We start from the raw sequence: 22,924 nt of genomic DNA on the forward strand, positions 1-22,924 counted from the left end.
TTTTATGTATTTTTTTGCTCACCATGACTGATAACTGTTTTTTGTATAGAAGTCAGCGAGTATCGAATTTGGTGAACCAAAAATGTAATGGCTTATTTGTTCGACTATGAGTTTCTTAATGAATGCTTAAGTTGTTATGAGCGTACTGATTGATATAAGTAGGACATGTTACTTCCCGGCAACTTTGAGAAAAAAACACTTTATATATGAGTTGTGCCTCTTGTTCTCACGCGTATCTGCCCTCTCATTGGCTAGAATGGTCCCACCTGAGCTTGCCTCCTCTGCCTTCCGTTTTTGAAGACATAACTTTCCATTGTTAGAGCGGACACTTGAGTATCTGGTCAATATAATAGATAACCTGTCTCTGCCCATGCCCTGAACGCTTCCTGAAGTAGAAAGGACCCCAAAAGCCCATAAGATTCTGCTTCCGTCACACCTGGTTAGGGCGTTGTGCCAGTAACCGAAAGATTGCTGGATCGAATCCCCGAGYTGACAAGGTAAAAATCGGTCGTTCTGTCCCTGAACAAGGCAGTTCCGTCATTGTAAATAAGGATTGTTCTAAACTGACTCGCCTAGTTAAAGGTTACATATAAATAAAATCCTCTTCCACTTCCTGCGCTTTCTTTGGAACAACGCACTATTTAAAGATTTTTACTTAGTGTGCTCTTTGACCCTGGTCCTCGAGCCTTTTAGGTGACTGTCCAACAACGTCATCAGTTGCTGCTCTGCTCAACCCTGATGTTATCGCTCTCTTCAGGTTAAGTATAAATTAACCACCCGGTTTATTATTACACTAGGTGCATTGTATCGCTCTTAGAAAATTTAGCCTCCACAATGAGTCGAGTTCTGCATTTCACCCGTTAATAAGGAGTCACATTTCAGGCTAAATCAGTATGGCAGGTTTACGAGACAGCACTGTACCGTTTCAACATTTAAATTGAGTTGTGGGGAAATAAAACCAACACTTGCAGTTCAGTCAGCTAGGCACTAGAGGTGACCTGATACCTGATAATAGATTGTATATGGTAGTTGACAGTGTACTGCACTTCCATGTTTCTTTCCCTTTATCCTTAGGATTGGATCAAGTAATATCATACATCTGTGTTTTGGGTTAACTTCTAACATAAAACAAAGCATTAATTCCAAATTCTGTTCAGGTAAAATTGACTTTGTCTATGGTCCCTGTTCAGAGTAGTGCACTACGTGGTGAATGAAGTGCCATTGGGGACACCCCAAATTTTGCATTACTGTCACATGCAAACATGATCAACCTATCATGTTCATTTCTGGAGGGACAAGATTATGATTTGCTGACTTTCCTTTTAACCATTATTAACCAAATCATTATTCTACACACACAATACAAGGGTATAAGGTCAGCAGGCACAAGTGACAGCCATTTACAGAAGAACATTGAATGGAAAGGTTACAGCATGAAGTACAATCTAGATTTTTATTAATTTACGAGGTTGGATATTAAGGGGTAAAAAGCAGGTTTTAATGTTCACAATTCTATATTCAAGTTGCAATTCTTATAACTTCAACACATGACGTAAATAGCCAAGCCCATGAGGACAATGTTACAATCCAAACTGGTGTGAGAACCAAAGTCACTGCAAAAAATATCCAAAATCTCAAATCAAATGGAAAACGCCTCATATCCAACACTTATGCATTGGAGAACGTAAACAGTACAAAACAGTGAAGACAAGTTAAATTGAACCCGATTTGATTTTGTCAATATAGAAATACATTTTTGGAAGTTTAGAGATCTCACCAACCAAGTGTTGCCATGGAAACTGAAGTCATCACAGTGCATTACAAACATTTGCAAGAAACAAAATACAGACCAAAGTACCAGAACTGCTTGGGGAATGTTTGATATCATTTTATTGTTTTTCATAGCAATGGAAAAATATAACCTTGTACAAACGTCTTCGATTCTCATTTTAACAGCTTGGTGAGTGACCCTTTTCCAACTAMGTGCACTGAGAAACAAACAAATAGGAAGTGAAACAAGCCCAATTCACTAGTTCATGTAGTTCAAATTATAGATTTATTTCTGAACTGCATGCTGTAGGCAAGTGTGTGTTTGCTTGTTGCATTTTACCCTGACGAGTAGTCTAAATTTGGCACTCGTTTTCTACTCCTTGCTCATCTTAACACTAAGATGTCAGTGTTACATGTCAAATGTAGTTATTTTGGGAGTGTTCCCTAGCCTTGATTGATCCTGATGCACTCAACACAAGTCCTCACCGATTCTTGTTAACAGGGCTGGCAAGAAATGGTCTTTATCGAGAAGCCCACACTGAAGATGAAGAGAAACAACTGATGCCCTTAAAAGAAAAAGGTGAACATTTGTCAGTGATTCCTCTTGCAGGAAATAAAGAAAACCTTCTTGCCAATTCACTCAAGTGCTGCTAATAAGTCATCTACCAAGCTCCCACAGCCCTCTCCCAAACAGCATCAGAAATATATCTTACTGAATTTGCTTCAAGCTTTATTATTTATTTGAAATAACCGGGGAGGGAGGGGGGTAGAGACAGTGAATCCCCTCCCTCACAGACACACTCCATCATCCAGGCTGGTCAGCTCTACCCCTGCCGCGCTCTGGGGGCTCCGTGCAGGGGCAGGCTGGAGGATTGCAGAGGCTAGAGGTAAAAGACGAGGGGGGTGGAGACCGCCCGCTCGTCCCGTCTTCTTTCAACTCCAGCAGTGATCCTTTGGGCGCATTTCCAACACCCCAAAAGTGAGCTTTTCTCAGATTCCGGTTCAGTTCACGTTTGCGTAAAATTGACCATCTCCATTTTTGAAGTCCACAACCATATAGTGCTTGAAGGAACCAAAAAGAGTCAAGGGAAAAAGTCTTCCACAGATCGGTCAAAGAGCAAAATAGTTGAGTTCTTTCGTATCATGTTGTGTTTGTAATTTCCCCTCAAAAGAAAACCACATTTTGGCAGTTCATTTTTCTCTACTCTGGTGATCCTGTTGTAGACTAATATTAGTTTTTCAGAAGAGTTCTAGAACTAGCCGGCTACAGCGATCCACGTTTTTGTGTGGAGTCCTTGTCGTCAAGTCAGAATCAGTCCACAGGTGGCCGAAGAAGAGGGTTTTTGGGGAGGGGCTAAGGAAGTGGTGGTGGGGGTTCAGGGGTGTGGCGCTGCTGGTCTGCCGGGCGACTGCTGGAATTGTACTCAGAAGGTGGTGTGACGTCGATCCCCGCTCACTCTCACATTTTTAGACACTCATCTCAGCGCACGCTTCACTTCTGCTTTAACTCGGACACGACGCAAAAGACAGAAGAAACTCCAGTGGGGTGTTTTCATTGTTGTCTAGCTTATCCCCAACAAGCATGAAATCTGTAGAGGGAAAAGAAGAAAAGGTTATTTGCTGTAGGAGCCAAAGTTCTGTGTTCACGCGCTCAATGCATGTAAAGTGATCCCTCTCATTAGGCTGCTCCAGTGAAATTCTGGTGACTTTATAGATATCAGAATTGGTCACCAATTTACACGATACATGCTCTTTCAATGAAATCACTAATGGTTACAATTTCACGCCATCTCCCCCCCCCCAAAAAAAGGACAATACTAGCATTTCCTGCATAAGTATCTCCCAACGCAACATAAACTTTCAAAATGTACATTGTTTAAAAAAAAATAATAATCTCCCTTGCCTATTCCCTTGTGGTTTCATGGTGCCCTAGAGGTGCTGTAGGGGTGACCGTCAGTCAGTAGGTCATTAGGTCAGTAACTCACCAGGCCTGGCTCTTGAGCTTGCGCAGCTCCTTGGTGGCCCATGTGGCCAGCATCTTGGTTATGGTGACCTTGGACCTCCGGCCCTCCGCCAGCAGGTCGTTGATGAGGGGCCGCAGCTCTACCAGCTTCAACACGTCCTTCCCAAAGGCCGTGCACAGGTCTCTGAGGAAAGGGGGGGGTTGAGTAGCTTGGATGAATAAGGTGCCCAGAGTAAACTGCCTGCTACTCAGACCCAGTTGCTAATATATGCATAGTATTAGTAGATTTGGATAGAAAACACTCTGACATTTCTAAAACTGTTTGAATGAGGTCTGTGAGTATAACAGAACTCATATGGCAGGCAAAAACCTGAGAAAAAAATCCAACCAGGAAGTGGGAAATCTGAGGTTTGTAGTTTGTCAATAGTCTTTAGAACCTTGTTTGATGCTTCTACTGTGAAGGAGGGGGGAATGAGGGCTCTTTGAGTCATGGGTCTGGCAGAGTGCCATGAGCTGACCACACGCGTTCACGTGAGAGAGTTAGCTTGCGTTCCATTGCATTTCTGAAGACAGGAATTCTCCGGTTGGAACATTATTGAAGATTTATGTTAAACATCCTAAAGATTGATTCTATACTTCGTTTGACATGTTTCTACGAACTGTAATATGACTTTATCTGAACTTTCGCATGGACTTGCCGGCGCGTCGTGAGTTTGTATTGTGTACTGAACGCGTGAACAAAAGGAGGTATTTGGACATAAATTATGGACTTTATGGAACAAATCAAACATTTATTGTGGAACTGGGATTCCTGGGAGTGCATTCTAATGAAGATCAAAGGTAAGTGAATATTTATAATGCTATTCTGACATCTGCTGACTCCACAACACGGCGTATATCTTCATGGCTTGTTTGGGCTCTGAGCGCTGTACTCAGATTATAGCATGTTGTTTTTATTTAAAAATCTGACAGTTGCATTAAGGAGAGGTTTATCTAAAGTTCCATGTTTAATACTTGTATCTTTTATCAATGTTTATTATGAGTATTTGTGTAAATTGATGTGGCTCTGCAAAATCACAGGATGTTTTGGAGTCAAAACATTACTGAACATAACACGCCAATGTAAACTGAGATTTTTGGATATAAATATGAACTTTATCGAACAAAACATACATGTATTGTGTAACATGAAGTCCTATGAGTGTCATCTGATGAAGATCATCAAAGGTTAGTGATTAATTTTATCTCTTTCTGCTTTGTGTGACTCCTCTCTTTGGCTGGAAAAATGGCTGTGTTTTTCTGTGAATAGGTGCTGACCTAACAATGTTATGTTGTGCTTTCGTCGTAAAGCCTTTTTGAAAATCGGACACTGTGGTGGGATTAACAACAAGTTTATCTTTAAAATGGTGTAAAATACTTGTATGTTTGAGTAATCTTAAAATTATGAGATTTCTGTTTTGAATTTGGCGCCCTGCACTTTCACTGGCTGTTGTCATATCGACCCCGTTAACAGGATCCCAGCCATAAGAAGTTAACTAAGCATGTCACAGGAACAACACCAGTTACATACATACTGTAAGGAGAAGCAGAGGAACCAGTTTAACATTGACCAAGTCGCTGGAAACACGACTCCGATCTACCTCAAACTCCTTTTCAGGCCTCTTACTGACAAGTGTCTGTGCAGGTTTCAGATAAATGCTATTAAACATCAGGGTTTAAGAGTACAAGATCTCACAGACCAGAGAGGTTTTCCTTAGATTAAAACAATCTTTTAAATAAAAATTCAGTGTTTTTCATGCATCTTAGACCAAGCTGCCCCTAACATTTTTATGCTATGTCATACCAAAAGCATCTTCAATATTATTGTGATCCACAAAGCAAGCGTCACTCCCACTGAGATAATCCTAGTTGCTTTACCCTATAAGTCCGGCGGCGTTTGCCACCACGCCATTAGAGTGGTCCTCGTCTTCAGCGATGTGATGGATGAAGGACAGGATGAACTCCACTCTGGGCTGCACCAGCATCACGTCAGCTACAGGTAGGACAGAGAGCGGACAGAACGAAACAATGAAGACATGTTCAGCACAATCATAGAATTAAGGCAGAGGTGACAGATGCCCAATATTCACTCAGTGGCCATATCTGGCGAAGAGGTGATTAAGGATGCTTGTTAGGAAAATCTGGCATACTGCAAAGTCTGAAAATCAGCAAACGCCACAATGTGCAAGTGTAGGGTCTCGCAAAGTCCAGTGTAGACAATGGCAGCCCTGCTACCTCATGAACACTGGGTGAAATAGACCCTGCTTTACTCTGTGACGACCTAAAATCCCAGCTGCCACAGCTCAGAGCAGCGAGAGGAACAGGCGTCAGCGGAAGGACTCAGTCTCCACTGTAAACAGAAGTGCAGGAAAATCCTACAATTGGCATCTCAAGACAATTAAAAAGACACAATATCAATACCATAGTCAGCAAAACGCCAAAATACTAGATCCACAAAATCTGTAGATTAGTTATGATGCTGGGAGGTAGGTGGCTAGGGACTCACGGTGCACGTTCTCTTGCCCTTCAGGCCCTGGATGATGCCAGTGTAGGCCTCCAGACAGCCCTCCCGCAGCTCGTTCAGATAGTCCACCATGTCATAGTCCGTCTGCCAGGGAGAAGGAACCAACACACACAGCAGGTTAGAGGGACGGAGGACAGACCGCATCGAGGTGCGCAACGGTCATTTGATAAATCCAAAAGGCCTTCAATAAGAGTAACTGGTCAATTAACAATTTTGCTAGAATGAACCATTGACCACCATATTATTAATAACATAACAAACTCTGGAAGAGGCAAGCTTAAGGTTGCAAGGAAGAAACTGTGTGGCGTCTCGCACAGTCCAGTGTAGACAATGGTAGCCCTGCTACCTCTGAACACTGGGTGAAATAGACCCTGCTTTACTCTGTGACGACCTAAAATCCCAGCTGCCACAGCTCAGAGCAGCGAGAGGAACAGGCGTCAGGGTCAAACGAAACAAGGGGATGCCAATGTGGTACAGTGCGGGTCCATCTGTTCTACCTTGTCGACTTGTGCCTGCGACGCCTGCTGCAGCGTGTCCAGGACGATCTCCAGGTACTTCTTGAACTCTCCGCCGATGGCCAGGGCAATGTCTCCGAACACTGACAGGATCTGAGGCTTCACTGACCGGTGCACATTCTCATTCTGCAGGGGCAACACACACGCCCTTAGTCAGTACTGGTGACAAACTGCATTATGTGTCCACAAGACTTAACCTATTAAACAAAGACAGATGGAATTAAACAATTTTGGTGTCCACAGTCAGCTTGACACGAAGGCATTTGCATGTCTCTACAAAGTAACCAATCAATAAAACGGAGGCTGTAAATCTGCAAAAGACTCAAATGATGGTCCTGCACATTCCGGGATCGATAATGGCAGCCTTGTCATACCAACACAGGTGGCAGAAACTGAAGTGCAACTCACCCCAGGTTCTCCAGCAGGAGCTGCATGATCTCGTCGCAGTAAGGCAGGATGTTGGACATCAGGGCCCGGCACAGTCACACACCAGGCCCACCGCGGCCAGACACACCTGACAAGGGAGAGAGAGGGAAGGGTGGGTGAGGAGTGGTGTAGCTAGCTGAACTAATCGAGTGTTGACTCTCACAGCAAGCATTACTAGAAGTAACTTAGCTACTAAATCAGTGCATTTCAACTGTGGGGTCCAGCAAAGTCCAGTGTAGACAATGGCAGCCCTGCTACCTCATGAACACTGGTGAAATAGACCCTGCTTTACTCTGTGACGAACTAAAATCCCGGCTGCCACAGCTCAGAGCAGCGAGAGGAACAGGCGTCAGGGGGAGGACAATTTTTATTTTTTTTTACTTTAAGAGATTAATATGAATATAAATCCTTGAAAAATCATAGCACGCACTTGATATTCTGCGTAATTCTTCAATCCAATTACCAGGAAGGGTTTAAAGGCATCCATGTATTCTGAAAGTCAGCACCCAATACTGAGGAGGAAGCATGGAAGACATTACAGCACAACATTGAGTATGGTTACATGCACACAATAATACGATTGTGAACAGTAGGATTAATATGACAATTCAAATTTCAAATGTTAACATGCTTTGCAAGAAATATCCCTAATAATCCTGTACACTTGGACATATCTAAAATCAGTCTACCGGACGGCACTTTGATAAAATGTAGAAAATCTTCAATCAAAATAAGCGTTCTGCCATGGCGACCATGTTATTTTTGGGAAAACTATTTGATTTGGAGTTCGGACAAAGTTTCGACGTGAAAACTAGTTCTAAGATTCATACTTTTAGTTAGTCCAAACTCACGCATTCGAGGGAGGCTTGAGTTGCTGGTGCTAGCACAGGCACAGCTCAAACGCACAGCTGGAACACCGACTGAGCCGTTTCTATAGCCGAATCTTTCGAGAGATACCCGGGTTTTCTGAGCTGTTTTAATTGGCTTATGTTTACTTTGATCGTGACCGTACAGCGATTAAGATCAGCAGAGTAAGGTGTTTATACGACCAAAGCCATAACACCACATGTTTAGTGTGCATGTAAACGCGCTCAGTGAGGCATGTGCACTGGACATGCGACACACCATATACATACTGTAAGAAGCGTGGAAATCAGTTTAACATTGACCAAGTGGCTGGAAACAGGTCTCAGATAAATCCTATTAAACATCAGGGTTTTCAGCGTTTTGAGTACAAGATTTTTCATCACAGACCAGATACGAAGTTTTACGGCTTAGATTCACAAACATAATTCATCCCACTAAAATGGTGGGAGGCGTGGGTAGAAAACCCTAATGTATGTGTGACTTATGTAAAAAATAAAAAATAAAAACTTTAAATTAACTCATCCACTACAGTGTGACAGTTTTAAACGGCTCACTTCCACCAAGGTTGAGACGGCCATGAGCGCATCCTCCTGTACGCCCCCGGAGCGGCAGTGTTCTGGAACATTCTGAGCAGAGAGGCCACCACCACGTCTGAGATCTGCAACGCGTCCTGGTGCTGCACCTTCCTCAGCACATCTATAGAGAGAAGTGGGAGGGAAAGGGTTAACCTAACATAGCACAGGTCTAACTTGAACGTCGTTTAGCTAGTGTGAGGAGAAGCGGGAAAGAGGATAAGTCCAACCCAGAAGTTGTTTCCTTGCGGTACCTTTCCTCATAAAGCCTTCTCCTTTCCTAGTATGTTTTAGATCTTCCTATTAGTGTCATCGCGGGTTTTCAGTACAAGATTTCTCTCACGACCAGACAGTACTAAAATGTGTATCACCTTTTCTAAGGCTTTAAAATACTCAACAGCTAAATATATTAATGGAACGCCCTAGGTATCCTTCTTCTACCTCTGTTCGAGGAGGTCGAAATAGTTTGAGGGTCAAACTGAATGAAGTCGACTCGTCTCACCTGCAGGGTGGCACACAGCAGAGACTGGAGGTCGTTGAACTGAATTCTGTCCGACGTGCTCTGGATGTGAGACTGAGGAGAGAGAACGCATGAAAAACAGATTATTCAATGGGATTCAATATAGAAAAGACTCCAAGCAAAATGTATAATAGTTTAAAGTAGGTCTCAGATAAATCCTTAAGTAAACATCAGAGGTTTCAGAGTAGTAGTACATGATTTCTCATCACAGACCAAAAGCCCCCCCCCGCTGCCATCCCCAATCAATCACTCCCCCCCATCCCCCTCCTCTCTCGGTTGGGACCACCTCCATCTGCAGGACCTGCTGCAGGCGCTCCAGATGACCAGGGTGGTCTTCTGCACGGCTGGGTAGCAGTCCTTGGCCGCTGTTCTTCACAATCTCCATCAGGGCCTCGTAGGCCGCGCTACGCAGGTTGTTCTGGTGACCGTCCGGCCTGGTGGACACAGAGGGAGAACATTGATTTATTTCACTTAAATCATTACTATGCAGCAGCAGCAAAACAATATTATACAGAAATGTGTACAATTCTTAGCACAAATTTGGTGCACTTAAATACATAAACCTCATCGACCTAGGATGACGAGACTGGATAAGAGACTCACAGCCTTCAAAAGGATATGTACAGCTAAGGGCTTCAAAAGGAATTCCTAAGGAAATAGATTTTAACGCCATTCTACATCTCCAAATGCATTTTTGGTCTCAGATATTGTGGTAGGGGTTATCCATCACACGTTCAGCGTGGTGCATGATTCCTCATCACAGACCAGAGAGTTATTCTCTAGCCAACTCTAAAACTCCTTCATACAAAATGTCTAGTTTGACTAGCCAAGTTGAGAGGTTTCTAAACCTTAACAGTCCTGAGAATAGAAGGTGCCGTTCCAACCCACTGTCCTGCTTACCTGCCTGCGGTTTCTGGACAGTCCTGCCTGCGGTTTCTGGACAGTCCTGCCTACCTGTCTGTGGTTTCTAGGAGTTTCTGGACGATGAGTTCGAAGGAGGAGGAGAGGCAGTACGTGGCAGGCTCCTCCTGTTCCTCTGCTGCATCTGTGCCTTCGTACGCGGCTTCCGCCAGACTGGAGAAGGCCTGAGGGAGGGAAAGGGAGAAGTTATGAGGGCATTCATATGAAAACCCATGAATCATCATTACTTTTGGTCCTTAWTTTTTTTTWTTTWTATAAAATACATTTTTAGCAGGTCTCAGATATTGTGGTAGGGGTTATCCATCACATGTTCAGCGTGGTGCATGATTTCTCATCACAGACCTGACCGGTATTTCTCTCAACTACAGGTACTTTGATGCAACATATTCCAATCGAGTGGGGTGGACTGAGATCAATTGTTGTAATTGAGCAAGTGTCTTTGTACTGTGCAGTATATCGTTSATGCTTGTGGTGATAAAAATCCTTATCTGTGGGATTAACAAAGAACTACTGCTACGTGTGGAGGCCCACAAGAGGACCACAACGGACATAAGCGGTTCAACTTCTGGCATTATCCCCAATGATTTTAAATGCATTGTATATCCACGTGTTGAATTGTTTTTTTTAAAACGGTGAAGTAAATGAATTAGCGGCTCTAGCTTCTGTCTCACCCAGCAGACGTTGGACGCGACGCGTGGCTCGGCCCCCAGGCCCTCGATGAGGCACTGCAGCAGAGGGGCCAGGTACACCTCGTTGATGGCCGCCTCCGGCAGAAGCTCACAGATCCTGCCCACCGTCCAGGCCGTGGTGTCCCTCACCACAACACTGGGGTCCTTCATCAGCTCAATCAGCGTGGGCATCGCCTGGSAGGGGAGAAACAAGAGCAGACTGCTTATTGACACTACTGTGGTTAACGACCAGAGGGGAGCAGAGATACATGAAGTCTACCCATTTAAGAGCTTTGAGATTCTACGAAAAGCGCTATAGAAATGTAATAAATTATAATTTATTCATTATTAAGTACTGTTAACCAGTGTTTAAGAGTAAAAAGACAGGCATGGATGGGCAGAGAAAGACAGGTACTGTTAATATAACAGCAGTATTCAGGTGTAGCGAGAGGCATGGACTGGAAAGAGCGGGAGGGCAGTGGACGAGATTTTACAACAGTAGTGCGTCAGACTACAGAAACAGGGAAAGGGCCACCAGGGATTGTCTCAGAGCCTCTACAGCAGGGGTGGGCAATTCCAGTCCTCGGGGCCTGATTGGTGTCACAGTTCTGTCCCAGCTAACACACCTGACTCCAATAATCACCTAATCATGATCTTCCGTTTAGAATGCAATTTGATTAAATCAGCTGTGTTTGCTAGGGACGGAGAAAAAGTGTGACACCAATCAGGCCCCGAGGACTGGAGTTGCCCACCCCTCGTCTACAGAGTAGGGCTGGGAATTCGATAGTGGGGTTTTATTGCGATTGATGTTCCAAACATATTGTTCACCATATGTCTGCTGCAGAGGCACAAGAGAGAGCCATGAGAAAATACGGTTTGATCAGTCATGGAATTAAGTGAAGACAAAAATTGTCTCCATACTTAAGATGAACAAGCTATGAAGGAAAAAAATAAAAAGTTTTGGTGCAGGTACAGCCAATTAGCACAAAAATATTGCAATTGTCAAAACGATACGAGTTWTGAAACTACCGATTTTTYCCCCGCATCACTACTACAGARAATGTCTAAATCCAGCCTTAAATGAACTTGTCTGTGCAGGTCTCAGATAAATCCTATTCAACATCAGGGTTCTCAGGGTCTTGAGTACAAGATTTCTCATCACAGACCAGATACAAGCTTCCACTGCCTACATTTCTTTGCTTCATTAGATTCACATATTTCCATTTTATAACGGAAACAAGAGTATTTTATTGGACAACGTCAGGTAGTCCCGTTTGTCAGTTTTCTTGAATTTGGTGCCTAGTGAATGACAGGTTTTAGCAGTGTGATTAAAGACACTTGCACAAGCTTATCAGCAGCTCACGCTGAGACAAGCACCCAATTCAGTTATCAGTTCAATAGGGCTTGGGGGGGGGTCAAGGATTTGGGCATAGTCTGTGTCCAAAATGGCACCCTATTCCCGACATAGTGCATTACTTATGTGCCCTGGTAGAAAGCAATGCACTAAATAGGGAGCCATTTGAAAACACAGCCACACACACACAGCCATGAAAGAACATGGTGGTTCAGCTGATACCACCCTATTCACAGCCTCTCCAGTCAACCCTACATGTGAGTGAACATGTCTGTAAATACCCGATCACCCTTGAACCACAGTCTACCCTAAGTTGTTGCATCTAAAGATGAACTTAAAATGTAATTAAAGCCAAACCTGCGGATAGTTTCACTATAAACCATAGGGGAGTTTTAGAGCGCAAAGAAAAGACAATGCATTATCTGATGGGCGTGCAACACAAGGAAACTGAGAAATGCTTGCCGCCTAGAGATGACCTTTACAACAGATACATTTCTACTTGGCCACAAGCTATCCTCTTCCTTGTTCGCCACACCCATCAGATGGTGGATTGTTAGTACCCGTGTTAGTCTACGCTGCTGTGAAACTCCACCGAAACTTCCCCTGGGGAAAATCAGTATCAGTAAGTAGGTATCCTTATGACAAGGGGTTTGAGCTGGTTGGGCCGTGCCTTAGCGATGTGCAGTTCGCAAATGATTCCTTCTTTTTGAACAAATCTTCTTACTGACTCGAGACGCATGATTCGTTTTTCCTGAGTGACTGGTTCATTTGTGTCTTTCGTTTTGACCTGCTAGTACTGGCCGCAGTGAGTCCTAGCTACAGCAGGATTAATACACGCTCCCCTGGCTCAGCAGCGCCAACCGTCAGTCACATGCGCACGGGGAAATAGATCATAAGCGTCGAGAAGAAAAACACATGTTTAGAACTGAATTGATCGCATGGCGCAAGAACGACTGCAATTAATTGATTTTCGAATGTCATTGACACAGCTTTTTTCTTTAGAACCAAAACATACACAGCCTCTGCTCAACAAACTCAAACTGGAGAATGAATCGTTCTGGGGGCTGCAGTTTGAACATTGTGCTCATCACCCACATAAGACATTTAAACAATGCATTACACCAAGAGTCGTTCGCGATCTAGTCCGGTTGGAGCCACAAACTATACCTCGTTCCAAATGTATAAAGAAGCAATCTTAGTGGTGTGCCTAGCAATCAACCAATGTACATTGTTTAAAGCACAGTTTCACATGTCTCAATCACAAATGACAGCTTCAATAATGGTGAACGAGATGCTTGTAGAATCATGACTTGAGTTCTCAGTTCAWCGTTCACCGGTAGGGGTCCTGCGTGCGCGGGGCATTACTGACTCAAATGAACAAAAAGGCGCCTAACGTCGTTCCTTTGACTGAACGAGCGAAAAYATCAGAGTCAGTCAAAAGAGCCCGAACATCCTATCACTACTATGCATAAGAAGCAAAGATAATTTCCTAGCAGATAGTCAAGTCTCCTCTATCTGATATGTTAGCTTACAGCAGGCTCTCTGGTTGAGATCATAATATGGTGGTGTTGCCTTCATGTCTAATAAAAAGCATGAGCTGGCGCACACCCAGAGAAAATTATTTTGCGTAGAGGTGCTGACTAACGGCGAATAAAATGGATATATAACAATAGTCGCAGCATATTAAATATATATATCTATATAAAAACTCCCAGTAATTTATTGGGTAAACCTACGTTTCAGCATCACTGTGCCGTCTTCAGGGTAATGCCACGAATGCTTGAACCAGGTTATGWTGACAAAGACTGCAACCACTGACATTAGTGAGGGGTTGTATCATAATTATTAGGCTAATTAGAATGAATTGAGCAAAGCCGTTAAAATAATAGTTTACAGCACGTTGAATATGTGTCTTCGTGTCTACATGTGGTGAAGCTAGTCACCTGGATGACGAGGGGTTTGAGCTGGTTGAGCTCGGGCCCCTCCAGGATGGAGCCGAGGGCCATGACGGAGGCGTCGCGGCAACGCCAGTCGGGGTGCTTGATGTGCTCCTTGATGAAGGGCAACACGTGAGGCACCACGGCGTCCTCGCAACACGTGGCCAGCAGCATCAGGCACACGCCCGCCGCCTTGCACGGGTTCCAGTCGTCGTCGTCGTTGTTCTCGTCCTGAGGAGGAAGCGAGAGGGGTGAATGAGAGGAGACGTATTTACATGAAACGTTATGACAGTGAGAAAGGAGGGATATAACCAATGTCACATGACAGAGGAACATAGRGGGGGGGGGGGGGGGGKGGAGGGAAGGATAAGTATGAAAGGAATCTATACCGGACTTGCACATAGGAGAGGTGAGAGGAAAGACAGGCATTTACATAGAGACGACCAGGGAAATGGCATATATTTACATGAACAGGTATCTGTAGCATATCAACAAGGACATTGAGTAGCAAAGGACACAAACAAAAGAACAGATACCAACGCGAAGGACAGACAAACTCAGCTAGACAAGTCCAGTGCCTCTCATTAAAGCCCCTAATAGATAGACTGCGATGGCATGTACAGAAACCCTCACACCTCCCTGCTAGACTTCACATGGTACACTTGTACTAATTATAAAAATGGGTGGTAGCAGTAGCACACCGTCTTCCTGGGGGACCATCTGTGGTATTAGACACAAAATGGTGGTGTCCGGATGGGTGAGCCCCCCCCCCCCCTTAACTCTCGATTTTGTGGTAGGGGTTATCCATCACATGTTCAGCGTGGTGCATGATTTTTCATCAGACCAGACAGGGTTTCCTAGGAGTCAGAATCTTCATTTAATCTAAAGATGGAGAATTCTGCCAGCTATTCTGCCAGCTGTGGTGTTTTAATAGAGATTTTAATACCAGTAAATGATTCATCCTTATTAAATCATCCTTAACGTGTAATGAAGAGGTTAACGAGGTGTAAAATGACTGCCGCGGGCTCTTCTCCTGCGTACCTGCTTGGTGAGTGTCTGGGTGAGGATGGGCACCAGGTATTGCAAGGCTCCTTTGGCGTAGAACTTGCTGGTGTGCTCCGGAGGCCGGCCCTGCTCCAATGCCTGGGGAGAGAGAGAGAGGTACCAAGCTTAGAGGAATATTTACCTTTTTGCTGTCCATTGTATGCATTTTGCATCTAACAAACACCCTCAAGGTAAGGGTGCCAGCTTAATGGCTGAAAGTAGAGCGTTAACAAAATAACAAGGTACATGCAGGTCTCAGACAGTGGATGGGGTTATCCATCAGGCGTTCAGCGTGGTACATGATTTCTCATCACAGACCAGACATGTGAGCTATATCATCACTCAGCAACATGGCTAACTGGAACCCTTTCTGGTGTCATAATATATATAAAACATATTTACATTCGTGGGCTGGAGTGTTGCCTTCTGTTTAGTTTATAGAGTTGAAACACGTTTGGAAGTGTGTGTTGGGGGAGGGAGGGGGTCTCTCACCTCAGTCGCTTCGATGGCCAAGTCCATCTCCTCGTCGCACACGTTCGACCAGAACTCGATTCCTTGTAAGGCAACTTCATCAATGTCACTTTTCATGGCTTCTATTGTGATCTGTTCGGGGTAAGGGACGGAGACAAAAGGAGGGGGGAAGGTGGTTCATTTTAAAAAGAGCGTCCTTGATATGGACTACTGGCGTTGGTGTCCGTGCAGGTCTCAGATAGTGGTAGGAGTTATACATCAGGATTTTTCAGCGTGGTGCATGATTTCTCCCCACTGACCAGACAAGTGGTCAACAAGCGACGCTACGATATCAGTAACTGATAAGGTCCATCGAGACCTTGTTTGGAGTTCTCTGCCTCAAGTACTTCAGAAAGTAGAAGCACATCTAAAGACCACAGAGCAAGACCAAGTTGCTGCATGGGGGTGCTTACCGCAAACAGTGCTGGGCCCATGTACGTTTCCATGTACTGATAATACAAAGACATTATCTTCACCAAGTTCTGTAAGGCAGCCACTCGTACCTGTGGGAGACAGACATTGCATTTCACCAACATTGGTTAAGAATATGATTATTGGCTGAAAGCATGAATAAATGTGCCAAAAAAGGTTTTAAATAGAAAAGAGAAACTCACGATACTCACTCTGGTGTCTGGGCACTGTGTGGCCTCGCAGACGACCTGCATTATAAAGTGCCTCTCCGTCTGGAAAACACAAACCCATTCACTGTTATGACAGGCCCATAGAAAAATCATTCAAAACCCAACCTTGTGTGCAGGTCTCAGATATTGTGGTAGGGGTTATCCATCACATGTTCAGCGTGGTGCATGATTTCTCATCACAGACCAGATAGTGAAGTCGATAAACAAGCTCAGATTTGTCCATTTCTGGGGTCACATCATGCAACAAAGGAGGAACTTAAACACTAATATAGTGGGACACAGGCAGGGCGGGGCAGGAGACACAAACACACCTCTTTGTCAAAGTTGGCTTTGGTGAACTCCAGTGAGTTGAGCAGCGCGTTGGTGGCAGCCAGCTTGACGTTGTTGCTGGGCTCCTCCTTCCTCATGCCCTGGATGATTGCTGTCAGGATCTGGTTGGCGTTGTCCTGCAGCTGCTCAGGGTCCTACAGTACAGGGGAGGAGAGAAGACAGCTGTTCATGGAAGCTACGTCTGCTCTGCAGTGGAACATGCACATGAAAACAAAGACATCACAAGTCAGTCTAGGTTCGATTTTGAAATCTTGTCTTTGTGCAATTGAGGACACAATGTCACAAGTTTCATATTACAGTAGTCAGGAGCACTCACTATATCCTGGCAGATGTATCCGATGGCCTCCAAGGTGGACTCTTTCATGTGCTCGGTGCTGCTGGGGTCCGTCACGTTGGCCACCAGCTGGGGAATGAGCTCGGGCCACTGTGTGACGGGGATCTCTGCGCAGGCTATGCCGGCCACGCACTGGGAGGCCGAGCTGGGCCGGTACGTCTCCGTGCCCAGGGTCTGCAGAACCTGGAGGGGAGTGAAAGGGAGGTGAATCAACTGGTGCATTTGGCTGGGTGAGATGGAGGACATTGGTCCTTATAGGAGCCAAAGGCTTAAGAAAAATAAGTCATTTGGCTGGGTAGGTTTCTTGAGGTTAAATTATCTTTGGGGGGGGGGTGTCGAAGAGTAATCAACTTCAGCAGCACCTGGATCCTCTTTCCCCCAGGGGGTATTTGAATTAAATGATTGTCACTGTGTAACCCCTGTCTCTTATACACATCTAGATGTGTATAAGAGACAGGTCACTGTGTAACCCACACTGTCACTTAAAACCGTAATAGACTTTAATATACTTCAACCCCAAAAAAGAAGGAGGGGGTGGCGGGGAGCCAGGAGACCACAAAAGCCTACTAAAGCAAGAAAGTATAAATAAATCTGCACTAAGAGGTAGAAGAGGAGTTTCTCCTTACAAAGTTCTTGATCTCCCTCCGGGCGTTGGCGTCGATGGCCAGCCATCTCTGCTGGTAACGCGTCTTCACGTCCGGGTCTTTGGAGGTGAGCGAGTTCTTCACCTGCAGCCCTGCGGCCACGCGAGCCACCTGGGTGTTGCCAGGGTTGGCGAGCACCTTGGAGAGCTCCACCAGGAACGTGGGCTGGAGAAAGAAAGGGAGAGTTTGGTAAGATGGTGGTGGTTTAGTAAAACAGGTAAGAAAGAAATTGTCATCACCACAGTCTTTCAGTCCTTGGCATGAGTAAGATTTCACTGCAGTGACACTGAAGTGTTCAACAGTTACATTCAGCAACTGAAGGATGTAGAAGGCTAGCAATCAACAGACATGACGGAGCATGTTTGTACGCAACAGCAAAGCAATTTAGACACTAAATTCCGTTCATGCTGCAGTCAGTGAGTTGCAGCAGTGTGCTCCACAAAACACTAATGATCCATATGTGGTAGTTTTAAATCAGATCTATAATGCGTTTCTGTAACCAAAACAACAAACTGCTAAATTCATACAAGTCCTGGTGAGTTGTTTATGTCTGTTTTACATATACAATGCCTTCGGAAAGTATTCAGACCCTTGACTTTTTCCACATTCTTACATTACAGCCTTATTCTAGAATGGATTAAATAAATAAAAATCCTCAGCAATCTACACACAAAACCCCCATAATGACAAAGCGGAAAACAGGTTTAGACATTTTTGCAAATTTAAAGAAATTAACCGAAATACCTTATTTACCTACGTATTCAGAACCTTTGCTATGAAACTCGAAATTGATCTCAGGTGTATCCTTTTTCCACTGATCATCCTTAAGATGTTTCTACAACTTGATTGGAGTCCACCTGTCGTAATTGAGCATGATTTGGAAAAGCACACAGCTGTATATATAAAAGGTCCCACAGTTGACAGTGCATGTCAGAGCAAAAACCAAGCCATGAGTTAGAAGGGATTGTTTGTAGAGCACTGAGACAGGATTGTCGAAGCACAGATCTGGGGAAGGGTACCAAAAAAGTTATGCAGCATTGAAGGTCCCCAAGAACACAGTGGCCTACATCATTCTTAAATGGAAGATGTTTGGAACCACCAAGACTATTCCTAGAGCTGGCCGCCAGGCCAAACTGAGCAATCGGGGGAGAAGAGCCTTGGTCAGGGAGGTGACCAAGAACCCGACAGTCACTCTGACAGAGCTCCAGAGTGGAGATGGGAGATCCTTCCAGAAGGACAACCCATCTCCGCAGCACTCCACCAATCAGGCCAGACGGAAGCCACTCCACAGTAAAAGGCACATGACAGCCCACTTGGAGTTTGCCGAAAGGCACCTAAAGACTCTCAGACAATGAGAAAAGATTCTCTGGTCTGATGAAACCAAGATTAAACTCCTTCGCCTGAATGCCAAACCTCTGGAGGAAACCTGGCACCATTCCTACAGTGAAGCACGGTGGTGGCAGCATCATGCTGTGGGGATGTTTTGCTGTGGCAGGGACTGAGAGACTAGTCAGGATTGAGGGAAAGATGAATGGAGCAAAGAATAGAGAGATCATTGATGAAAACCTGCTCCAGAGCACTCAGGACCTCAGACTGGGGCGAAGGTTCAACTTCTAACAGGACAACGACCCTACGCACACAGTCAAGCGAAAGCAGGAGAGACTTCGGGACAAGTCTCCGAATATCCTTGAGTGGCACAGCCAGAGCTCAAACATCTCTGGAGAGACCTGAAAATAGCTGTGCAGCAACGCTACCTATCCAACCTGACAGGGCTTGAGAGGATCTGCAGAGAATGGGAGAAACTGTCCAAATACAGGTGTGCCAAGCTTGTAGCGTCATACCCAAGAAGACACGATGCTGTAATCGTTGCCAAAGGTGCTTCAACAAAGTACCGAATAAAGGGTCTGAATACTTGTGTAAAAGTAATTTCAGTTTTTTAAAATTTATATAAATTAGCAAGAATTTCTAAAAGCAAAAACAGGTTGTCATTATGGGGTAGTGTATGTAGATTGCTAAGAGAAAAAAAATGATTGAATAAAGCTGTAACAGAATGTGGATAAAGTCAAGGGGGTCTGTATACTTTCCGAAGGCACTGTATACTCTGCTTTGTGACCAATTTTCGCTATAAAGATTTCATCTGTGGATACCACCTGTGACCCATATTCCAGATCCCACTAGTGGGGACTATGAGGCATCAAGTGTCTAGCTTGGTGTCACTAACTAGGCTTCCTGGAGATTAAAAAAGTATGTCCAAATATTTAGATGAGAGGAAATCTCTAGGTCCTTCAGCTGATAGATTAAAAGACAGATTGGGTTTAATCACAACGTGGTCTTCAATGATAATGAAAGACATACGGGCACCACAAAAGACCATTTAGCAAGACTTGTACCATGGCATCTTCTGACTACTGATTTGGGTAAAACTCCCGTAATAGTTTTTGATCTGCCTAGCTAATTATGTGACTGATCATTAACAGAGCTGCACAGTCCAGCAAACAGCGCATAGACCTTTGAGGTGCTTAGTGGTTAAGAGTGTAGGGCCAGTAACCGAAAGGTCACTAGTTCGAATCCCTGAGCCAACAAGGTAATAAAAAAATATTTTAAAAAATGGGAAAAAATTTACTAATGTGCCATTGAGCAATGCACGTAACACTAACTGCTCCTGTAAGTCGCTCTGGATAAGAGCGTTGCTAAATGACCAAAATGTTATATTTCTTTGACACAAGCTACATAAGGATGTATGGCCAAAGAGATTACACAATACATGTGTAGCTTGAGTAACCTGCAGAATATACAACACATGTAACTTGTATGTAACACATGGACAATATAGAATGAGCAGGAGAAAGGGTACGTGTCAGATGTAAGTAGCATGTCAATGTCGGTTCAAATGAGCCCTGCACACCTTGCATAACCTAGCTTTTTCTGCGGGGATCTGCCACTGCCCAAAATAGTAAACAATATCACAGCATAAATGTTCTCAAAAGGCAGAGCGCATACACACAAGCACTCATATAGCAGAGCTATATAGCTATGCAAAAATGTAGCTCAATGACAGATAACCCTTACTTCCTCTTCTCTAGCCAGCTAGCTACACCCTTTTGCTTTCTACTTCAAAAATGCAATGGCCACCTGTCAGGGGGGACGAGTGCTCTTGCTCACTACTAAACGCCTATCATGCAGCTTTTCGGTTAACTATTAGGTACATGAATATCATACTTAATCAAATCCAGCTATAGGATTAMAACATGTTAGCCACATGTGTTCATATCAAAGCAGGGTAATCCTGATCTATCACTAGCAGTGAACTCGTTTTCGATGACGGGGTTATATTGCTCAAGTGATATTCAACTGAATTMATTTAAAAAATAACTTAACGAGAATTTGTCATAATTTAGTTTGTGCCAAGCGATCATGCCGAGGTACTGGATGCCTATATGGGTGTATCTGGTGTGCTAGCTAGCTAACATGGGTTAATGCTAGGTCTCCATTCATTCGCGAAAGTTGAGGTGTGTGACGTTACTGCCATAATGTTAAGATGGGGGAAGGAACGACCCAGTTGAAAACGCCGGCAATTCAATGCCCTGTGTTTCTGGCGCCAGACCTGAATGTGATCGGAATAAATTATCCGTCTGACTGAAATGTGTAGTTATACAAACCAAATTCTCAATTGCCGCCTGCTCCAGAAACTTCTGTGCCGCCTCCAGTTCATTTCGATCTGAGGGGGCGAGGGGGGAAATGTTAGCGTTATACTATGTTTATAGCTAGTGCACTTGCTAGTTAGCCACAACATGAAGCACAAAGTTATGTTAGCATACATCTACAATTCCTAGCCAGCTAGGCTACCACGATTAGCAGTGATCACATTCAATGCTACTGCGATAATATATTTGGGAAATTGTGGTTGTTCATTTCCTGATAAGATATTAGTTCGTTAACTAGCTAACGTTAAATTAAACAGCCAATTTATCAAGCCTTACTCGTTAGAAAGGTGACCCATGTCATGCAACATGCTGGCTCCCGGGGATGCTTTGCTCACTAGCGGATAGCTACTTGATGCCAAAGATTGAGTTAGCCATCGAGCTAACCAACTCATATCCAACTTTAGCTAACATAGTTAGCTGTCCAAGTTACATCACCACGGACAATGCACAAGTGCTTACTTCACTAACTAGCTAGCGTATACGACCTAATAAGGTTTACATGATCGAGTACAGGCCCTATTCTATTTTTTCACATCGATACATGCTAGYTACATTACATAGCTGGTAATCTAGACTGTACAGTTAGCTGGCGTGCAAGGCAGGGACGACTTAATTGCACACGAGTGGCTGGCTAGCCAAGTTAATTGATAAGTAACTAAACGTATCAACCCAGTAAAAACATGACATCAAAATGACAAACTATGTGGGTGACAACTTTTTCAACGGATAATACATTTTGACAACTGGCAGCTCTGTCAATGCCGCCCAGATTGAACTATTAACAGTGCTAAAAGTTAGCATGTTAGCGAGTTGATAACAGAAGCCGGATCCGCGGAGTGAATAGGCCCTAACATTAGCAGCCTGGCTAGTAAGGCATTTCACTACTCCCTTTTTCTGATTTAACTTTCACCCGTAATCGTTATCAAATACAGATATGTCAAGTTGCTGGGCCTAAACTTTTCACATAACAAATGTTAAAGATGAGTATATGGAGCTGTATAATCACCCGGAGAGACAGTTTTTTCGAGGATTGTTATCAGCTCCATTCTGTACCAACCACTCTTAACAGAAGTCGCTAGTTAGATTGCCGCGGCCAACCACGGATTTTATTTCTTCAGTGTTCAACCAATGTAACAGGACCGTGGATAAAACAATGAAAGACGGTGAGGAAAAACATACAAGCCCGGTATCCCCCAGCCGATTAGTTTACTCTGGATATGCGCTATTTCCAAACGCGGAACCTTAAAACAATTGTTTAAGGAACAATGCCGCTTGTTCATTCTGTTGTCGGGAGGGAAAAGGCCTTGTTTGACTCCCGCGGAAGGATATCACACGCCGCTGGCAAAAAAAACTCCTCCCTCCGGAGCATGTGCGCGCACCTTGTCTGAAGATAAATATATACATTTTTAACCAAAACATTTAAGGTATTAGCCAACTGTTGTATAATTGTTGTCGAAGTTGTAACTGTGTCCTGTACTTAATCAACCATACAATTATCTGACTTCTCAGTAAATTCTAAACCAAATGTGGAGTGGACAAATTGGCCAGCTACCCTAATGTAATTTGACCATCATTTCAGTTGGTACGACTCATGTAAGTAAGTAATCCCCCTATACTTATGTTCTGCCTATATATTTTAAT

General features: G+C 44.1%; 3 non-coding genes and 1 pseudogene across 3 annotated transcripts; all 4 read right to left on the reverse strand.

Annotated features, from left to right (window-relative positions):
- Positions 1 to 3,751: 3,751 nt before the first annotated feature.
- On the reverse strand, positions 3,752 to 22,640 carry LOC111980521 (importin subunit beta-1-like; annotated as a pseudogene).
- On the reverse strand, positions 5,959 to 6,102 carry LOC111982169 (small nucleolar RNA SNORA79). Its single transcript, XR_002879680.1, has one exon. It is a non-coding gene; the product is annotated as a small nucleolar RNA SNORA79 (small nucleolar RNA).
- On the reverse strand, positions 6,592 to 6,736 carry LOC111982171 (small nucleolar RNA SNORA79). The gene has a single exon (XR_002879682.1). It is a non-coding gene; the product is annotated as a small nucleolar RNA SNORA79 (small nucleolar RNA).
- On the reverse strand, positions 7,447 to 7,589 carry LOC111982170 (small nucleolar RNA SNORA79). Its single transcript, XR_002879681.1, has one exon. It is a non-coding gene; the product is annotated as a small nucleolar RNA SNORA79 (small nucleolar RNA).
- Positions 22,641 to 22,924: the final 284 nt, after the last annotated feature.

The sequence above is a fragment of the Salvelinus sp. IW2-2015 genome, linkage group LG20 (assembly GCF_002910315.2).
Source record: "Salvelinus sp. IW2-2015 linkage group LG20, ASM291031v2, whole genome shotgun sequence".
In the NCBI taxonomy this organism is placed as follows: domain Eukaryota; kingdom Metazoa; phylum Chordata; class Actinopteri; order Salmoniformes; family Salmonidae; genus Salvelinus; species Salvelinus sp. IW2-2015.